The sequence below is a fragment of the Tamandua tetradactyla genome, chromosome 7 (assembly GCF_023851605.1).
Source record: "Tamandua tetradactyla isolate mTamTet1 chromosome 7, mTamTet1.pri, whole genome shotgun sequence".
In the NCBI taxonomy this organism is placed as follows: Eukaryota; Metazoa; Chordata; class Mammalia; order Pilosa; family Myrmecophagidae; genus Tamandua; species Tamandua tetradactyla.
The window spans coordinates 67575816-67594379 of record NC_135333.1 but is presented as its reverse complement, the minus strand read 5'-3'; positions in this window follow the sequence as shown (position 1 = coordinate 67594379).

Below are 18564 nucleotides of genomic sequence, written 5' to 3'. Positions count from 1 at the left end.
ATTTTTTTCCCTTCTTTTGAGAAATAGCTTTTGGCTTGTATGTTAGTTAGATTCAGTTGTCAAGTTGGCCAGGTGAGCATACCTAGTTCTGTTGTTGCGGACACAAGCCAATGGTACGTGAACCTCATCTGTTGCCAATTACATCTGCAGTCAGCTAGGAGGCATGTCTGCTGCAATGAGTGATGTTTGACTTAATTGGCTTGTGCTTAAATGAGAGAAAGCAATGTAGCACAGTTAAGCAGCTCGGTATTCTTCATCTCAGCACTAGCAGCTCAGCCCAGGCCTTTGGAGATGCAGAAAGAAGTTACCCTGGGGAAAGTTGTTGGACCCAGGGGCCTGGAGAGAAGACCAGCAGAGACCATCTTGTGCCTTCTATGTAAGAAAGAACCTCAGTGGAAAGTAAGCTGCCTTTCCTCTGAAGAACCAACAAAATAAATCCCCTTTTATTAAAAAGCCAATCCGTCTCTGGTGTGTTGCATTCTGGCAGCTAGCAAACCAGAACAGCTTGTTATTGGACTTAGTAGAGACCGATTACTTAATCATGGGCCACCATGTTACCATGAGACATGAATTGCCTATCATGAGATAGGTGTTGTCTGAACCACTGTATTAGTTTGTAAGCTGCCGGAAGGAAATATACCAAAAAATGGAATGGCTATTAAAAAGGAGACTTTAATAAGTTACAAATTTACAGTTTTAAACCTATAAAAAATGTCCAAACTAAGGCATCCAGGAGAAGATACCTTAATTCAAGGAAGGTCGATGGGTCAGGAACACCTCTGTCAGCTGGAAAGTCATGTGGCTGGCATCTGCTGGTCCTTTGCCCCTGGGCTCTGTTGTTTTCAGCCTCTGTTCCTGTGGGGGTTCCTCACTTTGCTTTTCTGGGGCTTGCTTTCATCTCTTTGATTCCCTTGCCCCTCTCCAGGTTTTGGCTTGCTTAATATATCATGGCAACATCTGCTGGTTTCTAAGCATCTCCAAACATCTATGTCTCTGCCTATCAGCTCTGCTCTGATGTTTCTGTCAGCTCTGTCATTTCTGAGGTTTCTCTAAAAATGTTTCCCCTTTTAAAGACTCTATGTAAACTCATCAAGACCCACCTGGAATGGGTGGAGTCACATGTCCCTCTAATCAAAAGGTCACACCCACAATTAGGCATGTCACATCTCCATGGAGATAATCTAATCAAAAGTTTCCAACCTACAGTATTGAATCAGGATTAAAAGAATGACTGCCTCCACAAGATTGAATCAGGATTAAAACATGGCTTTTCTAGGGTAAGTAACAGTTTTGAACCATCACACCCATCAAGCCATAAAGGTGGGCATGCACAGCAATGCTCCATCATAAGATGGAAATGGTATATACAAAAGAATGCCCAAGCAAATCCTGGAAGCACAAATAAATTACATAAGGAAGTAGCCCAAATGCCCATGGCATCCACTCCTGCCACATTACCTTCTCTTTCCCAGCCTCAGAGCCATGGCTTCTTGGGGAGTTCCTTACAGTCTTACCATGTTCCTCATGATGCTGAAACAGTTGATTGACAAGATGGTGGAATGGCACTTTGAAGACCCTATTACTGCACCAACTAGGTGGCAATACCTTGCAGGACTGTGAAGTACATACTTTGGTCAGAAGCACTGCTGTGTGGAATACCATGATGGTAGATAAGGCATTCTATAAGTCCACAGATGGTAGTCAGCCTCTTTCTCCAGCCATTCCTGTTGTTGCCCAATGGGCTCATGAACAAAGTGGGCATGGCGGTAGGGATGGAGGTTATGCATAGGCTCAGCAACATGGGCTTCCATTCACCAAGGCTGACTTGGCTACAGCCACTGCTGAGTGCCTAATCTGCAAGCAGCAGAGACCCACACCCAGCCCCCAAGGTGATCAGCCTGCTACATGGTGGCAGGTAAATTACATTAGACCACTTCTATCATGGAAGAGGCCGTGATTTGTTCTTAATGGAATAGATAGTTCTTTGGATATGGGTTTGTCTTTCCTGCACACAATGCTTCTGTCAAAACTACCATCTGTGGACTTATAGAATGCCTTATCCACCATCATGGTATTCCACACAGCAGTGCTTCTGACCAAAGTATGCACTTCACAGCAAATGTAGTGTGGGAATGGGTACATGCTCATGAAATTATCTGGTCTTACCATGTTCCTCATGATGCGGAAACAGTTGATTGACAAGATGGTGGAATGGCACTTTGAAGACCCTATTACTGCACCAACTAGGTGGCAATACCTTGCAGGACTGGAGCAAGGTTCTCCTTGTATATGTTCTGAATCAGCATCTACACTATGATGCTGTTACCCCATAGCCACAATTCACAGGCCCAGGAATGAAGAGGTAGAAATGAGAGTGGCACCACTCACTATTACCCTCTAGTGATCCACTAGGAAACTTTTTGCTTCCTGTCTGCAATCTTGAACTCTGCTAGTCTACAGGTCTTAGTTCCAGAAGGAGGAGTACTTCCACCAGGAGACACAACAATGATTCCATTGAACTGGAAGTTAAGACTGCCACTTGACCACTTTGGGCTTCTCATGCCTCTGTATCAACAGGCAAAAAAGGGGATTACTATACTAGCTGAGGTAATTGATACTATTAAGGGGAAATGGGACTACAACTTCACAATAGAGGTAAAAAAGAGTTTTCCAAGAATACAGGAGATCCCCTAGGGCATCTGTTAGTACTACTGTGATTAAAGTAAATGGAAAACTGCAACAACCCAATCCAGGCAGGACTACCAATGGCTTAGAAACTTCAGGAATGAAGGTTTGAGTTACCCCACCAGGGAAAGAGCTATGGTCAGCTGAGGTACTTGTCAAGGGTAAAGGGAACAGGGAATAAGTAGTGGAGGAAGGTAGTGATAAATATAAGCTATGAATATGTGAGCAGTTATAGAAATGAGGACTGTATTGCTTTGTTATGAGTATGATTGTTTTTGTATATAAAGTATCTTTGTTTTCCTCTCTATCTGATCCCCTTTATCATATGGCATAAAATGCATTGTTCACATTATAGTATTTAAGATATAGAATATCAAGTTTAAGAGTGAATATAATGCAAGGACTTCTGGAGAGATTTAGTGAATTTCCAGTTGTATGCAGGACAGTTGAATATTGTTAGGTGAAAATACATCTGTTACTGTTTTCTGTTAGAGATTAAGTATCACTTAAGGTGATATGTATAGCTGCCAAGTTGACCAAGTATGGACTCTGATGGTTAGACTCATGTGTCAACTTGGCCAGGTGATGGTGCCCTCTTACCTTATCAAGGAAGCACTAGCCTAGCTGTTGTTGTGAGGCCATTTCATGGTCTTAAATTTTCAATATATTCATTGCATCTATGGCTGATTACATTTGCAGTCTGCTAAGGGAAGTGCCTCCTGCAATGAGTGACTTTTAATCTAATCAGTTGAAGTCTTTAAAGGAGAAGTCAGAAGAGAGAATCTCTCTCTCCACTTTAGCCAGCCAGCCTCTCCTGGGGAATTCATCAAAGACTTTCATTGGAGCTCATGGCCTGCCTCAAGGAATTTGCACCCGTGCATCCCCACAGTCGCATGAGACACTTTATGAAGCCTCATATTTACAATTATCTCCTGTTGGTTCTGTTTTCCTTGAGAGCCCTGACTACTACAGACACCAAGATGCATAAGGCCTTGCTTCCACCCCTACACAGTTCATATCCTAACAGGGATGATAAACACATTTTAATAAAGTACAATTCAGTGAAACCAGAATAAAAGTGCAGGTGGGAAGACAGGAGGGAGAAAATAATTTGGCCTTGAAGGGATTTTTCTCCAAAGCTAGCATGGAGTTCACTCAATTGAGATAAAATAAGTATCCTCTGAATACTTTCTATGCACTTACCACTGTACTAAGAGTTGGAGGAAGTAGTAAAGAGAACTTATTATGAAGAGGAGAAAGGACCCCTGGGAAGCAGTGCCTAAGCATACTTGATCTCTTTTCATCTATTCATCCAACATTCACCAAGCACGAACCTCATAAAGCCATTGGCTGGACATATGGACACAAAGGTAAGTGGGTGATCTCTGCCCAATTCTGTTCAGCACACCTCCCTTTTAAGCCAGTTGCAGGGACTCCACAGGGGTTAGTCCTCAGGTAGCCCCACAAGATCGTATTCTGGGATTTCAACTAAACAAGCCCAGGACCCCCAGAGCCTTGCATCACCTGTGGCAGAGCCTCTTGTCTTAGTGCTGATGGCAGATCTGTCCACAAGCCCTGATTCTGGCCTCATAGCCATGGGGCAGATAAGTCCTGTTGTAATTCTGTACCCAACCTCACTCATTCTCACTCCATTTTTATCTCCTGGATTAAGTTTGGGCATCAGGCACCATACATGCTTGCCATCTCAGAGCCAACAGTTCACAGGGTCTTGCTGTGCTGTGTGACAAGCATGCACTGGAGCCAGAAAAAGCTCTGTGATAAGAGGGTCCACATAGTGTGGGGTTAGAAATAAGACATTTCTAACCCTTTGTTGTCTCCGGCCAATTACGTGTGACTACTGATACTATTGTGTTGTAAGACTGGCTGAGGGTGCTGCAGAAAGGCATTCTGTGCTCCATTTGGGGTCTCATGGAACAAGAGTGGTTTCCTAGAATTGCCAGCTGTTCATGAGTCATTAAAAGCCAAACTGTGTACGATGAATGGGCTTCTAGGAAATGTAGTATCATATAGGGCCCTACAATAAAATAAAAAAAGACATACTTTGACATTTTGTGATTCCAGAGGGAATTCCTGAGTCTCTCCACATAGTTTACAAAACAAAGTGATCCATCAGTTACAAAGGGAAAAACAGTGGGCCTTTTATTACTCATATTGCACTCTGTCCACTGGATATCATGCTTTCTGGAGTGTGTGCCGGGGAGTGTCAGCAATTTACTTGTTTATTCTTCTTCCAAGCTGTAGTTTGTGGCCCAGAGGGAACATCAAGAAAAAGCTTAAGTGCCTTTCTTTCCCACCAGAACTCTTAATTAGAACTCCCCAACCTTCTCTAAGATGTGGTTTTGAGGTAGGAACCAGCCAGGCAGTGAGTGAATGATGAGTAGAGGAAAGTTCTGCATTTCAGCAAGTGGGGCAAGTCCAGGAGCTCATCCACGGGTTGTGATGAAAGAGCTCAACTACTTCAATGGGCTCATTAGGTCAGGTATCCATAGATGAAAATTCTGCACAGACCAGAAAATCCAATGTTCTGATATGATCTTGTCAGTAGCAAAATAACCCTATATAGTTGTATAGTGTTTAACAATTAATAAAGAACTTTCATATATTATGTGATTTAATCTATGGAAACTCCAGACATAAGACCCTTCGTTACTGGAAGAAGTTAGAAAGAAGATGTGCTCTAAGCATTCAATCATGAATCATCAAAAAATGGGCCCAAATAGAGGAGAATTTTTCAACCTTGGCCATATTGACATTTTGGACTGGGTAATTCTTTGTTGTGTAGGACTGTCCTTTGCATAATAGGAGATTTAGCAGCATCTCAGACCTCAACTTCTATCCCTGTTGTGACAATCAAAAATGTCTCCATATATTTTTGTCCTCTGTTGAGGATGACTAGAATAGAGAAACACCAAATCAGAATGAATGACTTCAGGATTTCAAGTTTTAGTTATAACTTAATTCAGTAAGAGAGAGAGAGAGGCACAAAAGTGGTTCATTTCTATGTCTTTGCCAATGGACAGGTATCTCATTGTCCTTTCAGGCAGTGAGAAGGTGCAGTCCCCCTGAGAGGTATGACTATTATCTGTTCCTTTGGGCATTCCATTGGCCTGACTCCCCTTGCTCTGGATTCATTTTTGCCAAACAACTTTCCAGTTATAAATTGTCACCCAAATCCTTTTCCATAGGGAGAGGCATCACTGGCCAGAAGATGGGATGAGCATCTTGCCTACCTGACAGCAATATTTTTCTTTGTTTGTAATTGAATTGATACTATAGTTTATCCATCACTCTGTGAACTTAGTTAACATATGTCGTTATCCTTTGGCTGGTTTATCCTGGGATCTCAATGAGACTGAATAATTGGGCCTGTAAGATTCAACGAATTTAGTAAGAAAAAAACAAACTTGTGAAACCTCTTCGAAGCCCAACCAACCATCTTCTGGTTATTTATGGCTAGATAACAAACCTCTCCAAAACTTAGTGGTTTAAACAACAACCACTCTATTGCTCACAATTCTACAGTTTGGAAGTTTCAGGTGAGGTTCAGTGGGTCTGTGGTGTCACTGGGCTCACTCGTATCCACTTTCAGGTCTGGGGCCTTGCAGCTGCCAGGAAGCAGGGCAACATCAGTGCTCTGCCACTTGGTCTCTTTCTCTAGCAGGGTAGCCTGATTTCCTTCAAGGCAGTTCAAGGCTCTAAGAGTACAAACGCAGAATCTGGAAGGATTCTTAAGGCTTAGGCCTGGGAGACACACAGTGTGATTTCTGAATATATTACTGGTCAAAGCAAATAACAAACCCAGCCCAAATTCATAAGAAGTGGAATAAATTCCAATTCTTGACAGGAAGACTGGCAAAGTCACATTTCATAAGTGCAGTTGTGTTTTAAGATAGGGTTGATAATTTTTAAATAACTTTCAAGTTATCATAGCAAAGTATAGATGCTAGAAATATCAGAGAAAAAAGAGATACAATATATTAAAGTTTGATGGCCTCAGAGGAAAGGCATGGTCAAAGATATAGCAATCAAAATTTAAAAAAGGAATTGCATGTATATAATTTACACCATTTCATTTTTCCACATAGCTGGGACTTGCTGCTTCACCCGTGAAAATGCAGTCCATTAGCAGAGCAGGAGGTGGCAAAGGATTAGTCCAGATCATGGCCTTTGTCCAATAAGCCATGAGTACCATTTGATACAGAACTAAAAGTAGAGGCTATCAATTCGACTTTCTTTTTATATTGGAGGCTACATAGCCTAAGAAAAAGCACCTAGAAGATTCTAAGAATAGCCAGTGGATATTCTATCTCACTTAAAATGTTCAGTGATACATAAGGATTAGCAACCTCAGTGTGACCCCACGTGCTCAGCCGCATGTGAAGCCTCAAAGGCCCAAAGGGGAGCCATGGGCACTTGCAGGACAGCAAGGCCTTGTCCAAGGCCAACTTTAAGCAGCTAAAGGCCCTGCTTAGTCATCATGAATGACAGATACATCCCTTTACCCCACTGTATTTCTTCTCTGAGGCATGATAAAAACCCACGGCCATGTCCTCTTTTATCATTTATTTATTTATGGTTAAAGTTATGTCCGAATATTCTTTGCCTATAGTTTTGCACTTTCAGGCAGATAGTCTACGAAAGCAATTAAGCTCACATAAACTTATACTTAAAAATCAAGTCACCCTAAAGAATACTCAGGGCTCTGTCTGAGGCTGTAGGGAAGTTTCACTCACTAAATTTATTTTTCAGAAACTTAAAACTTTCAGATTATTCCCATGCTAGATAAACCCTGAAACCTGGAAGCACCAGTCTTTCCAAGAATATCAACTAGTCACATCTTCCTACTGCATAATGTTGATACCTCTTTTCTTTTCTTTCTTTAAAATTTTTTATTGTATAATATAACATATATACAAAGCAAAGAAAGAAAAACGCAGTAGTTTTCAAAGCACTCTTCAACAAGTAGTTACAGGACAGATCCCAGAGTTTGTTATGGTCTACCATATCCTCTCAGATGTTTCTTTCTGCTGCAGAACATTAGAGGTTAGATATATTCTATTATTTGATCATCATTTTTTTTTCCAAAAATAACGTATATACAAAGAAGCAATAAATTTCAATGCACAGCACAACAATTAGTTGTAGAACAGATTTCAGAGTTTGGTATGGGTTACAATTCCACAATTTTAGGTTTTTACTTTTAGCTGTTCTAAGATACTGGAGACTAAAAGAAATATCCTTATAATGATTCAGCCATCATACTCATTTGTTAACCTCTACCTCCACCATCACCTTTGATCTTTCTCCCATTCTTTAGGGGTATTTGGTCTGTGCCCATTCTACCTTTTCATGTTGGAAGGGCTGTCAATAATAAGGGGTAGGGAGATGGAACTAGATCATGTTCTGGAAAGGCTTGCCCCTCTGGGTTAGAATGGTCATTACCTAAATAGCCCTGAAGATTAGGAGAAGGATCAAATGAGAGGAACGAGTTGTACAGAGGAGATAGGATTAAACAGATGGTTGTGACTATTGAATCACTGTATGAGATTTCCTGTAGTCTCTAGTGTATTAGAACAGCTAGAAGGAAATATCTGAAATTGTGGAACTGTGGAAAAATTTACCTTAAAACCACTCATAAACTGTACTTTGAAATGGTTCACTTTTCTGCATGCATTTTTATTTCACAATAAAAAAAGTGCATGTCGGATTGCAGGAATATTGTGGTCATCTTTGAAACTAATCTATATAGTGGCATAGAATCAACCCCAGAAAAATTCATAGAAACCTCACAAAGCTTGTAAGAGAAGGGTACTGAAAAATGTACCACTACCTTGGATTTAAAGACACAGAGGCATTTTAAAATAAAAAGAAGCCTCTGGGCTTCCAATTTTCTTTGGCAGAAAGCAGGCTGAAAGAGCTACAATTCATTTGTCATAAGAGATATAACAAGGGTGAACCCCAGAAAGCAGAACCAAGAGGAAAACAATAGAGTGGGAAATTCTTTCAGGAAGCAGAAACAGACTCTATTCACAGAGCATTCTTTGATTCTGGAGTCATAGGAACTGACAACATTTACCTGGATTTCAGAATTGCTCTACATCAGTGATTGCTGTGTGCTTCCTGACATTCTCCTGCATGTCTTATCCCTGTATGATATGTTTATAGAGGGCAGATCATGTGTTTTTTTAGTTCACAGTTCTCCAGGAGTCTCATCCATCTTTGGACCTGATGGAGATTGCAAGGTATTCTCCTTTGAACCTATAACTATATGTCATAGCTCCTTTTAAGGAGGTGAAGTCCACTTCCTCTGCCCTTGATTTTAGGCTGGCCTAGTTGTTGCTTTGATCAATAGAATATGGTGGGAATTATACTATGTGGCTTCTGTACCTAGGCTTATGACATGTGGCAGCATTTACCTTTCTGCTTTTGGAGCCCTGAGCCACAAAGTAAGAAAGTCTGAGTTAACTTGCTGGAAAGAGAGGCCTAGTGGAGGAGCCCTGAGATGTGCAAGCAAGCTGCCAGCATCACACGCCCATTTTTATAGTTAAGAGCATATTACATCCTCCAATCCCAATTGTATCTTGTCAGTTCTGAGGTTTACCTTGCTGAATCTTGATCCAAATGCAGATCAACCAAATGGTCATTGTTTAATGCCACCATAGTTTGGGGCAGTTTGTTGCATAAGCAAGAATAAACCCTGAAATATATTCCATCCTTGCAACATGCCTATTCTTCTATTACACTTTTCACATTCTCCCTGAATCTTTTTAAGAAACATCCAAAATTTGCAACTTCTTAACAAAGTCTGGGCTATTCTATTGCTAAAACAGTTGCATAAATATCAGGAAAGCACAGTGAAACCAAGATGTACTCTTGATCTAATGCAACAATAAAAACTGAGTAGGCATAAAGAGCAAAATGTCACTAGCAGCTAATACACTCAGACAGGCATGGAAATTTCCAACCCAGACCTCTGGGGTCTAGAACTCTGCTCCTGCCTCCATCAGGAAAATGTCAAATCACAGTGCTTCTGGGAGACTCACTCTTATTCTCTCCACCATCCCCCTGTATCTATACACACCTACAGTCCCAGCAAACACACCTTGGTTTCACCACCTTCACCTATATCCTGCATGCTTCTGCTTACATTGTGTTGTGAAAATTGCCAGGGTCCCTAAGATCTCAGCCCCCAGAGAAGAAGGTGTCAGCTTCTCTTGGCTTCAAAAAAGGTCACCAATTATGACTATTTGCTTCAGATGAATTTGGAGTTGCTCTTTTACCCCCCGCAGTTTCTTCTAAGAAATCAAGCTATGAAGCCTGGGCACTGAAATACACTGTTCTTCCAAATCACTGAGAGCCAAATGGGCCATGATTTTCCATGAGATTGTCTATTCCAAAGCATCAAGGAAAAAGAAGAGGGATTAGAGGAAGTTTGAATTTGTTATAGGATTGATGGCAGTAGGTATTTTTAATGGCCTGCTTATTTTGGCTTGGGGTGCAGAGGCGATGGAGGGATTTTGCCTTTCAGACTTAATATCCACACTATAAACAGGGTTGTAAATATCCTTACTTGACATAGACCAAAGTCCAAGCAAGGAACCAAGCAGCAGTAATTCTGAGAATTTGTCCTAAGCAGTGCAGAGACAAAATGATTTGTTATAGAATCAGAGGAGAAATACATGAACTTGAAATAATGCCATGAAAATATTATGAAGCCTGAGGAAAAATGTTCCAACAGAGCCATCATCCTCTTAAGAATCAGAAGACTTGGACTCGAATCCAGGTGGGTCACTAACCTCTGTTGGAGTCTCTGCATTGCTTGATGATTCTTTTATGTCTAGGGATTCTCCTTAAATCCTTTACTTAATTCCAACCCCACATTTGTAGCACTAGAAACTTGATCCTAATTCCTCAAAAACCTGAGGCCATCAAAGTACCTCAACTTCCTGTCCCCTCTACTCCCACACTCCTTCAAATGAATCAGCCCTTCCTTCTTGGTCAGCTTCATTTCTCTGGGGTCAAAGGACAACGTGTCCCTCTCTAGGTCCTTCAGTTCCCACCACCCAATTCCTGTGGTCCTTGATGTCTTCCCCTCCTGTCCCTGTCGGCTTTGTTTCAACAACTGCTTTTTTTCTTTACTTGTCTTCAATATCCTCTTCTCTACTGACTCTTTGCCGTCTGCTAATAAACATTCCTAAATCTTTCAGCTTTCTATGATTTTATATCCTTCCCTTGACCTAAATCTTCTTCCATTCTACATCCTGACTCTTATCCTCCTGAAAAGAAACCTTGACTTCCTGGAATAAACATCAACATTCACTGTCTCCACTACATCACAACCTGATCACTCCTGGTGGTAGATTGAATTTTGTTCCCCAACAACAGACGTGTTCTTAATCTTAATCCACATTCTGCATTGTAAACCCATTTGCAAATAAGATGTTTGAGGGTGTACAATAGGTTAAGGTATGGACTTACTTTTGGGTAGATTCTTATGAAGGTATTGCCCAACTGAATTAGGGTGAGCCCTAATCCAAATCATTGGAGTCCTTTATAAGCAGAAGAAATTTGGATGCAGGGAGTCAGAAGAAACTGGAAGTTAGCAGGAATCAGAAGAGCAGACCCAAGAGGGAGCAATTGCCATGGGATCAGAGGCAGAAATGCCAGCCAAGGAACTCCAAGGATTGTGGCAAGCTAGCATTACAGTGCTAAAGACTTTGAGGTTGGAGGTGGGGAGGTGGGAAACATGGCCTTGATTTTGGACTTGTAGCTTTCCAAAAAGTGAGCTAATAAATTTCTGTTATTAAGCCACCCTTGTGTGATATTTGTCATGGCAGCACTGGAAAACTAAGACAGCCTTCAACCCATTTCTGTCTATTCTCCCTCCTAGTGCCACTACAACTGCCCTGGCCAACATTAGCATGTGGCCAGGCTCATTTGGCCAAACTCATCAGACATTTTTTGGCCCTCATTGTATCAGATATCCCTTATGCATTTCACTTCATTCCCATATTCCTTACTCCTTTGGTGCCTGTGGTACTGGTCTCTTTGGGCTCAGCTTGTACCTCTCTGATAATTTCTCCAGAAAAGGTACCCCAGCCTCCTCATCAAATACATTATCTTCTGGAATAAGGGCTTGGTCCACACTATTCTTCCCATGAATGCTCTTTGGATGGTCTTCTTGACTCTTAGTTTTTAAAACACTGCCTGTGTATTGGGCACCAAATCCTTACCTCCAGCCAGAGCATCACTCTTGCCTTCAGTGTTTATTGGGCCTAGCCATCCATCCTTTCTCACTCTATTCTTTATTTCTTCTATGGTCTCACTCTCTCAACTCATATTTCTCTTATTCATGTAGGTATCCAAGCCAGAAACTTGAAATCATCTGATATTTCTTTGTCTCTCTCATCCCCCACATCTGCCAGTCATCAAGTCTGGTTAACTTTACCTCTTAGATACTTTTCAAATCTGCCCTTCCTTTCAATCTTTCTGCTGTCCTTGTTGAGGTCCTTCTCAGTTCTTATTCAGCTTGCTGAAATTAGTCCCACTTTGAAATCTTCCTTCTGTATTAGCTCCTTAAATTCCTCTCTCAAACTGAAGTCAGAATGTTCCATTTAAATGTAGACACATTACCGTTCTGCTTAACCCTTCAGTGGCTACCTATTATCTGCAAAAATAACTCCAATCTCTTCACCAGGGTGTGAGAGGCCCATCTAGTCTTACCTCCTCTCACTCCCTGCTCTTGTGCTATATGTTGCCATATTGTCAAGCTGCTTATAATTCCTCCAGTCCCACCTTGCTCTGGCACACCTGTGCTTTTCTCTTGCACCACTGCCTGGTGAACTAATTCTCTTTCAGAATCGAAGTCAAGCATCAATTTCTCGAAGAAACCTCCTCCAAATCTGCAGGTGGACTCAATACTCTTCAGCCCCCATAACATTTCAGACTTAATATCTGCATCCCACTCTGACAAATTAAATCGATGTGTTTTGTGAATGAATTTTCCCACCCTACTCCCTGTCCTGCCAATATGGTAAGTTCCCTAAGAACAGGGACCAATCCATCATTATAGTTCTGGTAATTAGCATACAGTCAAGGTATAGAAAGCACTTAATAAATATTTACATGGTCACTGGGTGCCCTTAAAGAGTCACCTTCCATACCTGGACCTCAGATCCTTCACCTGTAAATGGATGAGTTTGAACTGAATGTTCAGTATTAAACGTTTTTCCCCTCTCAACATCCCATGCTTGTGTGTGCTTCTGAGCAGGGAGGGACTGGCAAAGCAGTTTTTCAAATGTATTCTTTTTTATCCCACTGTCTCTGGAGTAGAAAAGAACAATAGAAGAAGAAGAAAAAAACAATAGCTCATACTTGTTGCATGCTAGTTGCTGCCAGGCACTATTGTAAACCCTTTAAACGTAATAATTCATCCAAGATTTACACCCATCCTACAGATGGGTATTATTATCCTTATTTGGTATATGGGGAAACTGAAGAAGAGATTAACCATCCCAGAGTCACATGGGAGGGAATAGGCTGAGGCAGTATGCACACTCAGGATGTCTGGCCTAAGAGTTTGTGCTCATAACCATTACACTATAATGCATAGACAGACCAACATGTATATAGAAAGAGAAATACTCAGACACATGGGCAGATATGATTTAGAGAGAAGGGAAATGAATATTGCTCTGAGTAACTCAGGGAGAAGAGGGTTTTATCACTGGTTCCCTGATGCCCACGTGCAGGGCTGGCCTCACACGAAACATGTGGAGAAGTGACTGTGGTATTTAACCTACCCACAGCCTTCTAGGCACTGTGCTGGGGGGAAAGGAAGAGCTGGGAAAATTGGACTTTATGCAGAGTCTTTAGGGATAATGAATTCTTTCTGCATTTGTCATCATAGTGCTAATTAAGGTACATTTTGCAGGTTTTAAAGTGGCTCTGGCCAGAATTCTCTAGATATGTTATTTTAATTTAGCATTAGCCAGGTTGGAGTTAACGTCCCTAGAAGGCTTTATGCAGTGAAATCCTCTCAGGTTTGGGTCCCACCATTGCTGTTATATCTTTTCATATCCATCCTCCTGACACTAATCTGCAAGTATTGATTTAGTCATCATAAGCTTCCATAGGAATTCTGTTTTAATTCAACATTAGACTGTCATTAAAATGTAAAGGAGAAGGCACTCAAAAATTTCTTTGAAGCATTACTCTCAGGAAATGCTGCTGTTTTAGTCATTTTGCCAGCTCTGCTTGGGTGGTACAAAAAGCCAGGGGTATGGGAGTAGCCTCCTTTTATGATTCATACTAAAACTTAATAGCTGCTTTGTGGCATGGCCCATTGGCTAGGGTGTGAGGAGCTGTGATGGAGGGAAAAGAAGGTGACTGGGAGGGTGGGGGTGTCCTTTTATTTCTTTGCCCCGATCAGGATTCTGCTGGAGCCTACACCACCTAGAAACATCCCCAAAGAAAATTGGAAATGGGGAAATATGATGTGGGATTGGAGGGGCCCAACCTAATCTTTAAGACAGAAGGAAGAAAATGGAGTCAGGATTCAACTGTCTCTCATCCAGAAAATACCCTGAACCCTCCTCCCCCCAAAGTAAGGAATCTCTAGGAAGCACATTAGGTGGAAATGGATCCTAAGAAGTCTTTTCTCCTTTCTTTACTTTTTCTGTATAAAACCAGTAGACAGGCTTCTCTTGCTCTGTCCATTCCTTACATGTACAACTTGCCTGGGATTCCATTATCCACCTCATTCCTATTTATTAGCTATTCTCCCTTGATGAGTCCATCTCCTCCCGCAGCTTCCATATACTGAGGACCCCAACAACTCCACAACTCCACCTTGTACCTCTTTCCTGAGGATCTGACTTCCATCTATCATCTGGGGGTCCCACGGACACCTCAAGCTAAATATGCACAAAGCTGACCTTATTACCTTCTCCCCAAAGCTGCCCTCCTTTTGCATGTCTTGCTTATCAGCCCCTTCCATCCACCTATCATCAGGCTAGAATCTATCCAGCTTTCTAGATTCATCTCTTCCTAGCTTCCTCACACTAAATCACTTTCACTCCTGCCCTCAATACTTCCCTCCGAATGTCAAAGTTGTTCTTTCCATCTCCAACACCTGACTCTGTCCCTGCCACCCTGTATTATGTCCTCTTTCCATTGCCTGATTATAATATCACTACATAAGGGGTTTCTCTATAGTGATGGCAAATGAAGAATGCTGAGAAGTTACAGAAGCTACCTGAGTGTTGCCAATGCCTAAAGAGGGGGAGCCCAGGAGATATTACCGTCTATCCACCTATGGGAACAAGGTCTGTAGAGAGACTGAGCCTGTTGTAGCTAAGACAGGAGGAAATAAGCTCTTGATCTGACAACAGAAGACATGAAGAATGGATACTCTCAACGGTGTGGGAGAGAGGCTTTTCTTCTGTGTGGAGGACTGAGTGTTTCTCTGGTTTCATTAAGAACAGTATGAATTGCTTAAGGGCCTGGAAGCAGGGGCAGGAAGAGCCTCATCAGCCTTCTCCTGTCTGCTCCTGCAGCTGGCTTTCACAGGGTTAGTGCCTGTAGATTTTCCAGGCCATTGGCTGTCACTTCCTTATCTCTTTGGCTTTTCAAGACTACTTTTTCAGCACTTCTGGCCATGAATTCAAGGAGGGCAACAGACCTGTGGGGGCCCAGTGCCAGGGCCAGGACTAGGGTGCCAAATTTAAGGAGGCACTTGCTCTTACCACCAGTTCTGCTCTAGCATGGACCAGACTGTGAGTACTGCTTTAAATTTTGTACCGTAGGCTCTTCACTAGCTTCACCCTAATCCCAGCCCTGGCTAGCATAACCTGTTCCTGGGTAATTAATTCTTCCTTATCACAGGGCTCATCAAATTGGCAAGCCCTCTCACCCACAGATATAATAATAATGACAATAATAATAAGGATGGTGATATTTTGGTCTCCTGTCTGCACTGGGGAGAAGTATTCACAAGGCAGTATTGCATGGTGCAGAGGCTCTGGAGTTTGTGTCCTGACATTTAGTAGCTGGGAGACCTTAAGCCAATTACTTAAGCTCTTGGGGCCTCAATTTTCTTGTCAGTAAAATGGGAATAATAATGATGATGATGATGGTGACACCTTCCTACTATAGTTGTTTTTGGGATTAAATGAGTTAATACATATAAAGCAGTTGGTCTGTTCCTTGACTTACAATACATATTCAGCTAGATAATATTGAATGGGAAAAATACATTTGTACCTTGATGTTTACATTTATTTCATGTCGTGTAGTTTTAATTTTCTTTAAAATATATTTAAACGCTTAGTGATAGGTGATTATTAAAGTGTTTATTCTTAGGTTGAGCTTTTTTTTATAGCAATTGCTTAAATAAAAATTCGATCACTAGGTGTTCATTTTCCATCAGTTATAAGGAGTTGTCTTCTGTGATCTCTTCCTAAGACATTGTCACTCAGTTAGGCAGTTATCCAAACTTCAGGCCCAATGTCCAGAGGGCATATTCAACTGATAGAGAGTTTGTCTTTATGGCAAATATTCAGGACACTTATCTCACCCTTGACTTGTAGTGATTGCCAGCTCCTAGGAAAATGACACTCAATTCCTGTAGGCCTGGTAAAATGAGGTGCTTTGAATTTCGTAACAAACATGTATTTCACCACTAAATCGCACTAGGCTTAGATCAGTTTGGAACCACTAAGAACTTCAATTTCCCATTACACACCACTAAATTTATGTGCTGATAAATGTTCAACCACTGAGCCCTAGAGAAAAAAAAGTGCCTGATTTGTAGTATTTACCAGTTTCTTTGTGTAAATGCTTCTACTATGGCCAATTTCAAGCTACCACTGAATGCAGAGTTTGCAAAAAGAGTTTAAAGTCACTGAATGAAGAGTTTGAGGAAGGGATGCTAACAATGGGCTCTTAAAAATTGGTATGGCTTCAGGACAGGGCCCTTCACACTATACATCCCTTGTTGTGGAAATGTCAGATAAGGAGTTAATTTGGCAACAGAGAAATTCGCTTATTGGGTCTTTGCATTATAAATGCTGATTTGTAGTCCTTATTATAGGCTAGGCACTCATGTCAGCTCACCACAACTATTAATTCATTTACTTTTTAGAGAAACTATAATTCACATTTACAGATGCAGTGACTAAGGCTCAGAGAAGGAAGGTCATCTGCACAAGGTCACACAATTAGCATGTGGTAGAGTTGGGATTCAAACCCAAGCAATCTGGCTCCAGGATTGCTGTTTGTAACCATTTTACTCTGTCCATTCTCTCTCTCTTTCAAAAGCCTATTTAAATCTCCATATATGTATCACACCACTTTTTTTTGCTTTACACAATCAATACAGGCTGTGATTTTTCTATCATTTTGTTAGTCTTCTTGTTCATGCTTCTCTCCTACCAGATTATAAATTGCCTGAGAACAGGGACCATGATGGGAACTCAACAAATATTAGTTGACTGTAGGAATGCATATTATATCCCATTTATTCTGTTTCCTTTACTAGAATGTAAGGTGCACGAGAGTAGCACCAGTAGCTCACCTTCAGGAACAGCCATGTATGTGTACTTGTCTTTGTTCAGACCTGTGCACTTGTCTGAGATTTTCCTGAATTCAGGACACAAGCAGAGACTATGTAGTTTTAACTTCATCTCCCCAGGAGCGAGTATAACCTCTAGTGCTTCAGGGGCATGCCAAACTTGTTTTCAGACTGAAGCAAACAGAAGATGTTCAATAAGTACTTGTTAATGGATCAATTAGCAAGCAAGGAAGAACTTGCTCCTCAGAGCAGACCACATCTGATAAGGAAAATGCTTGCACTGTTAAAACACTCTCTCCTTTCTGCTGTAAGGCTTGGGATGTTGGCTATTGTAGGTCAGGTTGAAGGATTAGGCTGGAGTCCAGTAGAGACTTGGGGCATTCTTCTGCAAAAATAGCAAGGTAATCAAGGAAGAAGATTGGCCGGGGGGCCTGGAGTTTAGGGTTGAGGTCTAGTTCATCTACACATGCAGCACATGACTTTAAGTGAGCTCTACTTCACCTTTCCAGCTAAATGGCCTCTAAGTCTTTGCAGCTAATGGTCCATAATTAAACATCTAGGGTAATCCTATAAGGAGGAAGCTAATGTCCATGAACCTCTCTGGAACCCCAAGAGTTAAGCAAATGCTTGCCACAGAATATCCTGAAGAGAAGACATGTGGTCATGTAGTCAAACACTTCATTTCATAACTCTCAATCAGATATAATCACCTAATTAATATTAGTTTCACTCTCCTTCTTATTCAGGCCTGAAAGAAGGATTGAGAAAATAAATTTAAAAAAATATGAGGGAGGAAAGCAGAAGGGACTGAATTCTTAAGTGGTGTGATTCAATTACCTCCAAAAGATCTCCAAAGATGAGCACGCAATTACTACTAATTGCAAATAGCACCACTCATAATGATAGCAATCAATCACTTTGCTTGGCTTCCATTCTAAACAAGACACTGGCATGACCACAGATTAATTGCATTAACTGTCACAGCCAAGGGGGCTGTGGCCACTGGGTCACATGCTTCTGTGTTTTGAATGGCGGAGTAACAGAATCCCAAGGGTTGCTGTAGATTGTCCAATCTCACCCTCACCCACCACCTACCTCTAGACTCCAACTTGCCTAACCTAGACATAAGAGCATTCCTTTCCTAATAATCATATTTAAAAACAGCAACAACAAAAAATCGACAACCTGATATGCTTCCTTTAATCAGGGCCCAAATGTGCTCCTATTTGTAAACTCCTTGATTGCCAATCTACTTCTGTCTCATAGCAATTTATCCTGTAACTGGA